Source organism: Ailuropoda melanoleuca, chromosome 9 (assembly GCF_002007445.2).
Source record: "Ailuropoda melanoleuca isolate Jingjing chromosome 9, ASM200744v2, whole genome shotgun sequence".
Taxonomy (NCBI): Eukaryota; Metazoa; Chordata; class Mammalia; order Carnivora; family Ursidae; genus Ailuropoda; species Ailuropoda melanoleuca.
Genome location: NC_048226.1, coordinates 28,420,080 through 28,434,513, shown reverse-complemented (window position 1 = coordinate 28,434,513; position 14,434 = coordinate 28,420,080). Strand labels below are relative to the sequence as shown.

Here is a 14,434-nt window from a genome sequence, read left to right as displayed (position 1 = left end):
TGTCTATATGTATGAGCCAAAAGGTCACCTTTTTGGGTTTATTAAAGTCAGAGGAAGATTAATATTCAGTGCTTCTACTTTTATTTCTCACTTGATTTAACTTAGAAGTGCTTTAGGACCTTGGCCTACTTTTGTACTGTTCATTTATTGGTAGTAATTATTAATTGATGAATTGTGATTTGATGTCAACTATTCTGTATTAACCAGTTTGCTTATCATATCCTACTTTTCAGTTTGTGGATATTATTTAATTGCATCAAAACATTTATTTTATTTTATGAAGCATTTTTTCCTTAACGAGGTGTAAATGTAAGGTCTGGTTAGTTTACTTCCCCATAGCCATGAAAGAACCAGCGCCAAATCCAGAAACTCATCTAACCACATTCAGCATCCATACTAGATATTAATAGTGTTTAATTTTTAATTCACATTATTTATGTGCCAGAACCAGATGGCACATAGGAACTGTAAGGTTCTTCTCAAGACTTAATAGAACGTTTGCATTTATAAAAATGTGTTTATACTGTTTTATACATTTCACTGTGCTTTCATATTGTTTATATTTCCCTTATCCTCAGAACAACCCTGGGAGATAAATAAACATTACCTGTAAGTAAATTGAGTTTCATCAAGATTGTTTTGCTTGGACAAAAATTCAGGTCTCTTGACTTTTTGTTAATCCACTGCCTGGTTGCCTACAGAGGGAACAACAGTAAAACATCTCATGATAGTACATGTCAAACTACTGTAATACTAGTAGTTCCTTATTTGCACAGCATTGACAATTTTCAGAGCACTTTTTATTATTTTATTTTTAAAAAGAAAATTAACAGAGTCCTTTTTTTTTTTTTTTTAAAGATTTTATTTATTTATTCAACAGAGATAGAGACAGCCAGCGAGAGAGGGAACATAAGCAGGGGGAGTGGGAGAGGAAGAAGCAGGCTCATAGCAGAAGAGCCTGATGTGGGGCTCGATCCCACAATGCCGGGATCACGCCCTGAGCCAAAGGCAGACGCTTAACCGCTGTGCCACCCAGGCGCCCCTAACAGAGTCCTTTTGTTATGCATACTATACTTTTCCTTTATTAGATTCATATGTTCATTAGCTACAAAGTACCTCCATATATAGATAATGGATTGTTTACTAAAGTACAAAAATAGTCTCTGCCTTCAAAGCTGGGGGATCAGGCCATCAAGGCACTGTTGAATGACTGAACAGCTTGTGGACAATGTATTACAAGCTAAATTTGCAGAGGGCACTGAAAAAATGCTTTTGTTTTTCCTATTAAAGAGGTAAAGGTGTGATTTGCACTATCCTTCTTCCTGCCTTGAATATAGAGATAATGCCTCCATCTACTGCAAGTGGCTTTGAAGCAACAAATCAAAACACTTAACGGAGCAAAAAGAGAGAGACTTGGTTTTTGATGACTTTCTTGAGCCTCTGTAATGACCCTAGACTAGGTACCTCTGGACTTCTTGTGTGGGGAAAAAAAGTTAATGCCATATTTGTTTAAGTCACATGTAAGTCTGATGTTCAATTACTTGTAGTCAATATTTTCTCCCTCTTTCTGTCTGTGTCTCTTGACTTTTTAAACTTCGTTGTAATGGAAATTTAGCATACACACTAAAGTAGATGGTAATATAATGAATCTGCATTACCCAGCTCCAGTAGCAATCAGTATTTGGCCAACCTTGCACATTCTTGTACTTCCTTAATAATATGAACTCAAGGAATTTTTTTAATAGAAATATGTGAAAATATTATGGAAGTACAGGGAATATAGTGACTAACTTGGCTTGAAGTGGAGGTAAAGGCTCATCAGAAAAGTCTTCATAAAGGAGGTGACATAAGCAGAGGCTTTAAGGGCAGGTAAAGAATGGAAGAACGAGCATTGCTAGTGGAATTTCTAATATCTACAAGGGGTCTTTAAAAGGCATGATATATTCAAAGAATGGGAAATAGATTACTGTGGCTATAGAGTTTATCAGAGATGAGTGACAGTAGATGAATATTAAAGGACAATTTGGTGCCAAATCAATACAAAGCATTATATACCATAACCGAGAAATTTTAAGCTCATCATATAGGTACCAAGAAGTGAAAGTATAATTAGATCTTGGAAAAGTAACACTGATAGTAATATTGCCTGTGATTTTAGAGTAGAGAATAGAGAAAGAAGATGGTAAAACTGTGCTAATGGTCCAAATGATAGAATGTAGTGGGCTTGGGCAGGGGAGAGATAAGCTTTAAGAGATACCTCAGAGGACGAATCAACATAATTTGGTGCCTGGGTAAGATGTGGAGAAAGGAGTCAGAGTTGTAGTCACTTGAGTAGTAATGTAGCAGAAGGCAGGTTTGGGGTAAGCACAGAAGATGAGCTTGGTGTGTTAAGTTTGAAGTGCTCATAGTACATTCAGGTAGAGGTACCCAGTATGCCAAGTGGAAATATAGACATGGACCTTAGGAGAGTCTCATACTAGAGAGTCCCACAACTTGTCTTTCCTGTCAGATATGTCATATGCTGCATGTACACACACACACACACACACACGCATTCATATATACACACATACAGACAGGGATATATACACACATACAGAGTTGATCCTCATTGTTCATGGCTTTCATTTTTGCAAATTCACCTACTTGCTAAAATTTATTTGCAACCCCCAAATCAATAATTGTGGTGCTTTCATAACCATTTGTAGACATACTCAGAGTGGTGAAAAAATGAGTGGCCTGGGGGTGCCTGGCTGGCTCAGTCGGTTCAGCATGTGACCCTTGATCTTGGGGTTGTGAATTCAAGCCCCACATTGGGTATAAGAATTAATTTTAAAAAATGAGTTGCCTGATGTGTGCATTCTCAGCTGAGGTTGAACAAGGTCACATTTGCCTTCTTGTTTTAACTCTCATACTATAAACTATAATGTCCTTTTCTCCATCTCCTTAGTGCCACATTTTTCATATTTTTGTGCCTTTTTGGGGGGTGATTATACTGTGTAACATGTTCTCCAAATGTGCTGAAGTGGTGTGTAGTGTTCCTAAATACAACGTAGTTCTGATGTGCCTTATGGCAACAGTATGTGTATTAGATAAACTTCATTCAGTCATGAATTACACTGTTGAGTTCGATTTTAGTGAACAATATATATTAAATAACTTGTTTTTAAGCAGAAATACACATAATATAAACTTTATGTATTGATCAGTTGATGAAAATGTGGTAATCAGAGGCTAACCCTGTATTTCCCATTTCCTAGAAGCCGTAGAAGTATTCACTGCTGCAATGTTTATGGAAACAGAGCATAACTACCACAATAGTGAGAATCGACTGTGTATGTATATAAAATCTGCTGCTCTTTTATGAACAGTTCTTACATTTGTACAGTGCAGACATTGGCCCAAATTTATGGTTAAGATTATGGTCACAAGAAATACATAACTCTTCTTGTGGAAAGAAAAATACATATCAGGTAAAAATAGTTTGCTGTTTTAGATCAGAGAGATGATTCTATATTCCTTCCCTAAGCCAGTGTTTTTTTCATAAAATGGAGTTTTGAAGAAATTCAGATGACATTGGCTGACAGCATCTAAATGATCATCTGCAGCACACTTGAGCATAACGTGGTTGTCAACATCATATTCTTGGGCTGCCAGTTTCTTTTATAGTTTGGTATTATTCTCTTTAGCAAGCTTGTAACATTTTCAGTCCCTTTCCCCTTAGAGAAATTCATTTTACAATGATGTTTATGTGTGAGGGGATTTCATAATCGAAGACTAGTGTTTGTGCATTCATATCTGTCAATTTGCTTGAATACAACAGATCAAAAGGATTTTTCCACCTTTCATTCACGAACGTTGGTTCATATCAGTAGGGGTATTTTAAAATGACAGGTATTATGCGAGAGTGAGAATTACCCATATCTTCTGACATAACATCAGTGTTATGTTGAAAATTAACATTCAGCATTGTATCTCACTTTTTGCTGTCTGCAAACCTAAAAGCAGGGAATTGGCGTTTACAGAGTCAAGGACAAGAAGACATACAACTCCATGCAAATGACTTTTATGCTCCAAAGTGCTTCTGTGCTTTGTCAGCATATATCTGTTTTCTAATCACCTTTCTTTTTGATATAGAAGATATGCCCTGGATTGTTATTATCTTATACAGCTATATAGTTAAATATATAACATAAAAATGATACAGAACTCCATTTAGAGATGCTTCAGTTTGGGATGGCTGATTTACTTGTGCTGCTTCAGTTTCTAACTTGATTCCCTTTTGACTAATTGTGTGGTGTTCTAGCTAATGTATTAGAGTGAATGTTCTCTGTCTTTACTGCAAGCAGTAGATTTTGTCATTAAGTGTAGTTCAGAGATGACAAAACTTTTTTTCTCTCTTTATTCTTGGTAGATGACCTTAATCTTCACTCTTCATATGGGAATACCTCATAGATCTGTTCTTTGTCTGCTTTATGACTAGTGTATTTAAGTTTCAGGATTGATATTCTTTAATTATTCTGTATTCAGAGAACAAAATATTTTTTTTTAAGATTTTATTTATTCATTCGACAGAGACAGAGACAGCCAGCGAGAGAGGGAACACAAGCAAGGGGAGTGGGAGAGGAAGAAGCAGGCTCCCAGTGGAGGAGCCTGATGTGGGGCTCGATCCCACAACGCCGGGATCACGCCCTGAGCCAGAGGCAGACGCTTAACTGCTGTACCACCCAGGCGCCCCAGAGAACAAAATATTTATAGTTTAATTCCTCTGTGACTTTAATATTAAGCTTACTATATTTTCAGTTTCTTCTTCTGGCTTGGAATAATCTAATGTTCTAATAATAAAGATTATTTAATAAGATTGATTAGCCCTTGACCTACCTGACATAGTCTATGTTACCTTTTTCCAGTTCAGCACATTGTCATGCAACATAAAGATATATAATAATTTCAGGGTTTGATGTAAAGTTCCTTAGTACATGCGAATTAGGTAGGAGTACTTTCTTAAACCTATACGATCGCAAGGGATTAACTAAAAGATGAACATATCTTTCTAAACTAATATCCCTCTAAAGGAAGTGTAAGGTAGTGTCTATAAATGGCAACTATATCATATAGTTTCAGAGAAAATTATTTGAAATGTCTGGTAATTTATTGGTTGTGTTTCCTAAACCTCTTTATAAGGATGGCAACATTTATGAGTTTATATTTGCTGTTTACTATCCCTCCAGCCTTACTATACACATTTCACATTTCTCCTCTAAATGTGTTCATCTCCATCTCTCTTTTACTCAGATGTTTTTATTTCCTCTCTTCCAACAATCTGTGAACAATTATTCCTCAGATCTTCAGATCAAGACTTTCTGTTCTTCAAAGAAACACTGAAATCCAACTAGTTTCCCTTCTCATTGGCTTTATTTTTGTAAATTAATTGCTGCTGTGTCATTAGTCCGCTTAGTTTTATTTTTGTTCAGTGTAACAAATGTCTCCTGTGTGCTTGTTGTAGTGATGTGTGAGCTTGGTGGAGTAGGGAAGTATACCCTGGACAGGCTTCCCAGAGGAAGTGATCCTGGACCTGAATCTTGAAGAACAAGTAGGAATTTCCCATTCGTGCAAAGGGTGTTAAGGATATATTGGCAAAGAGAACAGCGTGAGAATACATGGGATTCAGTATGGCTGTGGTGTGATAAAGGGGGAGATGTAAAGTGAAGCTGAGGAGATAGGCATGAGCCAGGTCATTGAATACTTAAATGTCATACTGTCCATTTTTTCTGTGGGTGAACTTTGACTTCAGTCTATGGATAATAGCCATGGAAGGGTCTAACATATGATGGTGCAGGCTGTGACAAGATTTTCATTTTAGAGTGATCATTCTGGCAGCAGTATAATAAATGACTCTGGGGTAGGGTAAGAGTGGTTGGATTACTAAATCGGTCATATTGAGAGATAATGACCTGGATTTGGATACTATTGATAGGGATGGAATTGCGAAAGTAGACTTGAAAGCATTTAGAGTAGAACTCAATGAGACTTGAAGATGATTGGTGAACTGTGATTATTGCTAGACTTTTGGTGTGTCTAAGTGGCTGCTGCACTGTTAACCAGAACAAGGAATTGAAAGAAGGGATGGATTTTAGGAAGAGACGAAAAGCTCACTTTTGAACATGTTGAGTTTTTACTATGGTGTATTGAGGTGGAAATATCCAAAAACAACAAGATATAGGAATCTGAGGCTCAGGTGAAAGGTCAGAATTAGGGGTTATCATGTGAGGGGTCCTCCTAGTCCCGGTGGGAACCCAGGCAATGTATGCAAAAAAGCTGAACCCTAAGGGGAAAAGGAAAAAGAAAAGCCCAAGACAGAAATGAGGAGAAAGCTCTGTCTTTCCCTAATTCCTCTTGAAAGGACAATTTTATCTTTTCTATATCCTCAGTAACACCTTGAATAGTATATTATGTAGAAGATACTCAGTAAATGTTTGCCAGTTATTTTGTTCAACTAGAAAGCATCTTTACTTAGAGACTTGTTTCATATTTTATCCAATTCCATGACTTGACAAGAAAAATTTTTAAGTATTAATTTTAAGAAATTGTAATTCCAGTATAGTTAACATATAGTGTTATGTTCGTTTCAGGTGTACATTATAGTGATTCAATTCTCTATATTACTCAGTGCTCATCATGATAAGTGCACTTTTAATCCCCCTTACCTATTTCACCCATCCCCCCACCCACCTCCCCTCTGGTAGCCACCAGTTTGTTCTCTGTCTTGTTAACAGTCTGTTTTTTTGGTTTGTCTCTTTTTCTCTTTTCTCATTTGTTTTGTTTCTTAAATTCCACATATGAGTGAAATCACATGGTATTTGTCTTTAACAGACTTATTTCGCTTAGTATTATACTCTAGATCCATCCATTTTGTTGTTGACAAGAAATATTTTTAATCCATATCAATTCCTGAGCACCTACTGTGTACCAAGCACTGTTTTGAATACTTTATATATGTTATCTGGTTTTATCCCTAAAATAATCCTACATTGGTAGGTTTTATTATTTTCATTTTGTATTTGAAGAACCTGAAGATAAGAAAGATGAAGTGAATTAATCAACTTTTTCACATGTCTGTGAAAAACTCTAAAGTTCATTCTCTTAACCACCACTAATGTTTGGACCAAAAGACCATTTGGCAGTCTCCTGTTTGGGTTTCATTGTGAGAATTATTCTAAACCGCAGGCACTGATTTATACTAAATTTTGCATGGTCAGTCTTATGTGGATTAGCATAGTAGTTGGACACCCCTGTTTCTGAGTACAGTAAGCCTTTACTTAATTCTTTATAACTTTCTGGGCCACTGCCACTTCATTTTTCTATTAGCAGTTTGCATTAGATGATTGCTAAATTGCTTATGGTTCTAAAATCCTATAAATCTGCTATTTTGAGTAACTCAAAAACTGTTCCTCAGAGTCTACTACCAGGTTTTAGAGATTCACAGATAGATGACTGGGTTTAATGTCTCAACTAGAATTATATGGAAAATATGATTCATGTATGTGCATTTTGGGGGGAGATGCAATTCAGTTTTCATCAGATTCTCATAGTTTCATATGTCTCACCATGCACCCTTCACCCAGAAGATTAAAAGCTTAATCTTAGAAATATTTTTGCATAATGTAATGAACTACAGTGCTTCATACGATCCTATCCTGAGTAGTAATCTTTAACAAAGGTATTGTTATTCATTAAAAGTAATTTTTTGAGGTAAGATTACTTTTTTGGCTACTTAAACCCATAGTATTTCCTAAACTAAAACGCCTCTTAGTTATTTTGGCACTTGAAAACAACTCCACTAAGTAGACGGGTAACAGTTTGACTCTGTCTAATGGTAAATTAAAAAATGCTCAGTTTTAAAGTATGATTCAAATAACCTTCACTAATATTTATTTCCCACTTTGCCTCTTCCTGTAGGAAAAGAATACTGGAGGACCATTTCTAAGGAAAGAAAAGGATGCAATGACATAATGCCTGGAGTTGGAGCCAGTTAAACTGGGTTTGTACTTTCTTTTTTCGCAATGTAACACATTTATTCTAGTCTTGAATCCCTTTCTATCAATCTCTTGCCTTACTCCAGCATCAAATCTTATAATTTTGAACCTTACCTTACTATGGAAGAGACAAAGATGAGTAAGACATGCCCTTTTCAAAGTATTTGCAGTGTGAATAGGAAAGACAGAATGATAAAAAGCTAGATAATGGTCTCATTTTCAGATAAAGCTTTGAGAAGTTTGGTAAATTGCTCAAGGTCAAAAGCTCTTAGGCTAGTATTCAGACTCAGATTTGTTGACTCACTCCAAACCTCATTTGCCTTCCGTTAGGTCACAGTGCCCCTCATTTTATTTAGGTTTAGTTGTTGTACAACTATTGATAACTGAATTTGAGGACCAGGACCTCATAAATTTAATTTCAGTTAAATTTCAGTTGTGCCAAACACTGTTATAGGGCCTTGACAAGAACTAGCTCGTTTAATTCACAATAACCAGGTGAAATACTTGGTATTATCCTTGTTTTAAAGATGGGGAGGGGCACTTGGCTGGCTCAGTCAGAGGAACATCAGACTTTTGATCTTGGGATTGTGAGTTCGAGCCCCACAATAGAGATTACTTAAAAAAAAAAAAAAACTTGAAAAAAATAAAGATGAGGGGACTGAGGTTCAGAGAAATAAATAAATTGCCCAAGATCGCATAGCTAGTAAGTAACAAAATCAGAATTAAAACCCTTTAATTAGGGAGGTTAGATAGAGTTTATATCATGCCCATTGACTTAAATATCACACAAGCCAAATGAATGGCTAGACAGTCTGATTTGATCCCCTTTTGCTGTTGGTATCATGTATGAACATTTTTAACTGGACTGTTAGCAGTTAAGTCATTTTCACCAAAATAGTATTTACATCTTTTTATTTTATTATTGTTATTTTAATTTTTTTACTATTTTTAAAATTTACGTCTTTTTAATGAGCTTTTCATTGTAACCAGTTTGAAAAGGTGATTGTTTAAACTGTGGTGAAGAGGGATTTTTAAGCTCATAGAATAGTGAACAGCATCACATGCCAGAAGGGATTTTGCAGCAGAGTCAGGGCTCAGTCCAGCCTGCCCCGACTCTCCTATTGACTTCTCTGGTCTGCAGGTTCCTTAGCCTGCCTTTGGACTCTTTTTGTGAGATGAGAAGTTTGAGTTGATTGTTCCCTACATCTCTTACAGCTATAAAGTTATAATCTGAGTAAGAAGAGTTTTATGTGCTTCAAATGTAAATATCAAAGAATTTTTAGAGATGGAAGCAGAGTTTTTAGAAATTAGCTAATGGAGTCCTCCCATATGACAGGTGAAGAAACGGAGGCCCTCACCTTTGTGTGACACTTTGAACATTCAGAGCTCTTTCACATACTTAACCTCATATGAGCCTCACCACAGTTTTGTGGATTAAATATTAGCATCATTATTATAGAAATGAATTCATCCAAAGTCTCATAGCTGGGCCTAAAGTTTAACAGGTTTGCTTGCTTTAGTGGGATTAATTATATCCTGTGATGAAGTCCTGTTGTATGAGAAAGTGAGAATTCAGTGATTTGTGAAGCAAGTGCAAGCAGGAAAAGCAGACATTGCCCAGTATGAAAGTGGAATGACCTCAGCAGTAAAAATAGCAGAAACAAAGCGGGAAGGAGGTGGCAAAAACTGAGGTCTGTGAGCTGATTTAAACTTTGTTTTCATTTATTCCTGGATTAGGAGTAAGCATAACTGACTTTTAGTATTCTTGTGTTTATCAATAGTGTACTATTTGAGTTGCTTTATCCTTAATAAAATAATTCAAACAGAAACCGTACTTTGTAATAAAGTATTAAAAAATCGTAGGTGAGCTAGGGGAACTTAAAACAGTTCATTTGAAAGGGGATCCTGAAAAAACAAATGAGTAAGTAAGTGTGGGAAGCTAAGATTCAGACACAATTTTTTATTTCATTGCGTTTAGTGATCTGAGGTGTTTTTTGGTGTCCCCCCCCCCCGTTTCTGCTCTGTAATATGGAGGTATCCCTTAGAAATGTCACCTGTTTCTATGCCAGTGACCTGGCTGTGCTGGATGACAAATTGCTTTACCCTGGTTCGTTCGTTTTTTCTTTCTTTCTTTCTTTCTTTCTTTCTTTCTTTCTTTCTTTCTTCTTTCTTTCTTTCTTTCTTTCTTTCTTTCTTTTTTTTCTTTCTTTCTTTCTTTCTTTCTCTCTCTCTCTCTTTCTTTCTTTCTTTCTTTCTCTCTCTCTCTCTTTCTTTCTTTCTTTCTTTCAAGTTTTTATTTACATTTCAATTAGTTAACACACAATGTAATATTAGTTTCACATGTACAATATAGTGATATAACACTTCCATTCAACACCCAGTGCTCATCATAACAAGTGCCCTCCTTAATCCCCATCCCATATTTAACCGCCCCCACCATCCACCTCTCCTCTGATGACCATCAGTTTGTTCTCTATAATTAAGAGTCTGTTTCTTGGTTTGCCTCTCTCTCTTTTTTTCCCCTTTGCTTGTTTGTTTTGTTTTTCAAATTCCACATATGTGTGAAATCATATGGTATTTGGTTTTTTTCTGAGTATTTCACTCAGCATATGTTTGTCTGTCTCCATCCATGTTGTTGCAAATGGCAAGAATTCATTCTTTTTTATGACTGAGTAATAGCCCCGTGCACGTGCGCGCTTGTGTGTGTACACGTGTACACACCATATTTTTTTTATCCATTCATCAGTCAGTGGACACTTGGGCTCTTTTCATAGTTTGGCTATTGTAGATAATGCTGCTTACCTTGGTAACTTTCTGTAAACAATCTAAATTTTTAATTGGAAAGAAAATTGTCTTAAAACTTGTATATGGATGTTAGCAGTTTTTCTTTTACAGTTTTGGTCTCCAAATTGTCCTTCCTTTAAAAGGAGCTGTTTTTTTTTTTTTTTTTTTTATTGCTTGGTATGATGGTGCTTTAACTGTGGATATTACAATTTCATCATTAACAAAATTTCTATTTTTCATTCTGTACTAAAGTTTTTTAAAATAATAAACTATATTCTATAGAACTAATGAGCAGGATCTCTCATATAGTTCTAATCAAAAAGGAAAACAATAAAGGACGGAGTAAATGTAGAAAAAAATCTGAAAACAACCTTATAAGATTTGACTTAAATTAGAGAGGAAGAATGTTCTTGAAATCTTTTTTCTTTGAGAGTCCTTTTAAAGATTCTCTTGCCCAGCTGCTGATAGCCTACCAAGCTCTGCCTCATAGCGCACTCCCATTCTCACTCCATTGCAGACCCATGGAATTCAGAGAAATGACATTTGAGGATAATTTGAACAGACTGGTCTTTCATTCTCAGTTTTGTTTCTGATCTCAAAACTTGCACAAGGTTTTTTTCAACTGCTGCTTTAAGGTTCTTTATTAAAAAAAAAGATTTTATTTATTTGAGAGAAGAGAGAGAGCAAGAGAGAGAGCACAATCGGGGGGAGGGGAGGGGCAGAAGGAGAGGGACAAGTAGACTCCCTGCTGAGCAGGGAGTCCAGTATGGGGCTCAATCCCAGGACCCTGAGATCTTGACCTGAGCTGAAGGTAGATGCTTAACTGACCCACTTTAAGGTTCTTTTAAGGAAAAACCGAAAAGGCCACTTCACAGTAATTGATACTTAATTTTTGTTTTGCTATATAGCTCAGGAGCTAGTCTCCTAGAAACTTCTAACACCTGACATAAACACTTTCAATAAATTGTGCCTGTTACAATAATATTATTGTGTCATGCTTGCCCAGACTATAGTGACTACAATTAGCTTCTCATTGGCCAGCTGTGATTCAGTAGTCATAGTAAAGTTATGATACTTAGCTGAGGGCTTAGAATTTTTAAAAGTAAGCTAATTATTTCTATAAAGAAATAGTTGAAACACTTCTTTTTAAATGTCTTGTTGACAAATCTAGTAGCACTAAATAAAGTGTTTTGCCAGGAGATTTTTTTCAATATTAATATAGATTTGCTTTTTTCTATGGAATTTAGTTTCTGTGCCAGTATACTTTCTAATATGAGATCAGTTCTTAATAGACATACAGAAATATGAGGAACTTTCAGATACTTTTTGATGTCATGTTCAGTAAATTTCAGGGTGACAGTGAGGGAAATACAAAGATGTTGAGTTGTGTGTGTATGTATGTGAGTGTGTGATCTAAATACCAGGGAAATGCAAGAAAGTTATGTGATTTGCTGCTTTCTTCTTGAAGTTTGATGCGGCAGTGGAGTTATAAGAAAATATTGATTAGTTTTCTTTTTTTCTAAATGTATTGCTATTTAACAATTAAATATAGCTCAGTGCTTCATTTTGTATCTTGGTGTGTATTTTAAAGATTAAATGAGTTGATTCATATTTTTAAAAACCAGAAATACAGGTGATAAAGGGGAGTTACCGAATTTGTTGGCCTACATGTGTAAGATCAGTCCATTTGTCATCGCCTGGGTATTTGAATTTACCCAGAGAAAAATAGTATCACACAAGTATAATTAATTGAGTATTTGTTGGCATATATATGTGCCACCTTCATTTTTTTTATTTCTCAAAGTGAGAATATTGAATGATTTTCATAAGTATTCAAAAAGTATTCTGCTGGGTGAAATTGAGAGTGTTGTTAATGATGTACTATATGTTGGCTAATTGAACATAATAAAGAAAATAGATAATCATTTGCTCTCTGGTCTTTTTTTTAGGAGAACCTATCTCCAAGGAAAATTTAAACCAAAGACCATTAATTGCAATCAGATTTTCTATGAACACTGATTTTGAAATTAAAATTGTATAAGCTCCCTTGCTGACTTTGTTCATCTTTATATATAAACAACATTTCAGTAAAAGATACTGTAGTCTGAAATGTTGCTCATCTGCAGGTCTTCTGCAGGAGCTATGAAAGATAGCAAAAGATTTGGGGAACTCTAGATTTTCCATATAGGGTTTTTTAAAAAGTGTTTTATCATATTATGTGAAACCATTAAAAATGGCTTACTTTCTATTCTCCAGTAATGCCAATACCACATGTCTTATAAAATTAAAAATAACAAGCATCATTTTGGTAGCATGAATGATGGTTCACAGACTTTTTAACAGCAAAATATAGAGAATGTCTCATGTGATAAAGGGAGTAGAAATCTTATATAGTCCTTATAGTCTGAGACCTAGTTATTTCAAATAGGAGAGAGTGCTATTATCTAAAAATCATGTGCTCAAAGCTAGTAAGGTCAAATGTTCAGAGCCCCAGGAAAAGATCGCATAAAACCAAAGCCAGCCCACACTGTCTGAAGCAAGAATTTAGAATCCACTTGAGCGCATAGAAATATTTTGTGTTCCTTTTTAATTTGGGGCAGTAAAAATGTAACAGAAGCATGGAATAGGAATAGGTTTTAGAATAGGGAGAGGCTTTGGAGATCATTTAATTATTTCCTTTCATCTTACAACGAGAAACCAAGTGAGAGGTTAAGTTACTCAGCATCAACTAAGTAGTGGCAGTAGTAGAACTAGAACACCCGTTAACGAACATTGAATTGTTAGCAGTTTTTAGCTATTATAAATAAAGCTGCTGTGATCGCTTTTTGTTTTTATTATTTTTTTAGAGAAAAGGGGGACAATTTACTTGTATATGTCATCGAATGCTGAAAGTGAGTTCTTAAAATATTCACAAAGTTAACTCACTATTGACTTTGGAATGATTATAGATGTCACAGGAAGTTGCAAAGATAGTACAGAGAGGTTCTGTATACCAGCTCCCACTAGGCTTCTAATGAAACCAGTCCTGCCGGGTCAGTACCTAGGAGTGGAATTGTTGGGTTAAATGGTGAGTTTTGTTTGACTTTGAAAAAGGCTACTAAACTTGCTGGCAAAATTTTATAGTCCTACTAGTAAAGTGTGAGCATTTCATATGTTCTGTATTACTTCATCCTGTAGACACTTATGCAATAATGAAAATATTCAATATCTACATTGTCCAGTACATTAGTCGCTAGCTACATGTGGCTGTTGAAATATGTCTAGTACATCTGAGAAACTGAATTTTTTATTCAATTTATCAAATTTAATTTAAATGGCTCTATGTGCCTAGTAGCTGCTGTGCTGCTTGGTGCATCAATGTAGCTCTACATCCTTGCCAATATTTAGAATTATCGGTCTTTCAAATTTTAGCTCTTTAATGAGCGTTAGTTAAGTGGTATCCTACTGTGGTTTTAATTGTTTTATGTACATACTGACCACTTAGTTTTTATAATGATGCTTTGAAAACAGCAGAAGTTTTTAATTTTGTAAAGTATATAAGTTATCAGCTGGCTAAGTAAGGTCCATAAACTGTTTTCCTGTGTTTTCTTTTTGAAGTTTTATAGTTTCACATT

The 14,434-nt window shown here is 35.4% G+C and overlaps 1 protein-coding gene and 1 pseudogene across 3 annotated transcripts in view; one reads left to right on the top strand and one right to left on the bottom strand.

The window, feature by feature from the left end:
* Positions 1-14,434, top strand: part of PEAK1 (pseudopodium enriched atypical kinase 1) — a 287,490-nt gene that overhangs the window by 108,972 nt on the left and 164,084 nt on the right. For 2 of the 3 annotated variants that reach the window (XM_034668003.1, XM_034668005.1), the window contains exon 2: positions 7,960-8,041. The gene's annotated coding sequence lies outside the window, so the exon portion shown is untranslated. Of the gene's footprint in view, positions 1-3,260; positions 3,336-7,959; positions 8,042-14,434 lie in introns of all 3 variants that reach the window. The other variant, XM_034668004.1, reaches the window with a different exon arrangement.
* Positions 1-14,434, bottom strand: part of LOC100473481 — a 95,817-nt pseudogene that overhangs the window by 4,937 nt on the left and 76,446 nt on the right.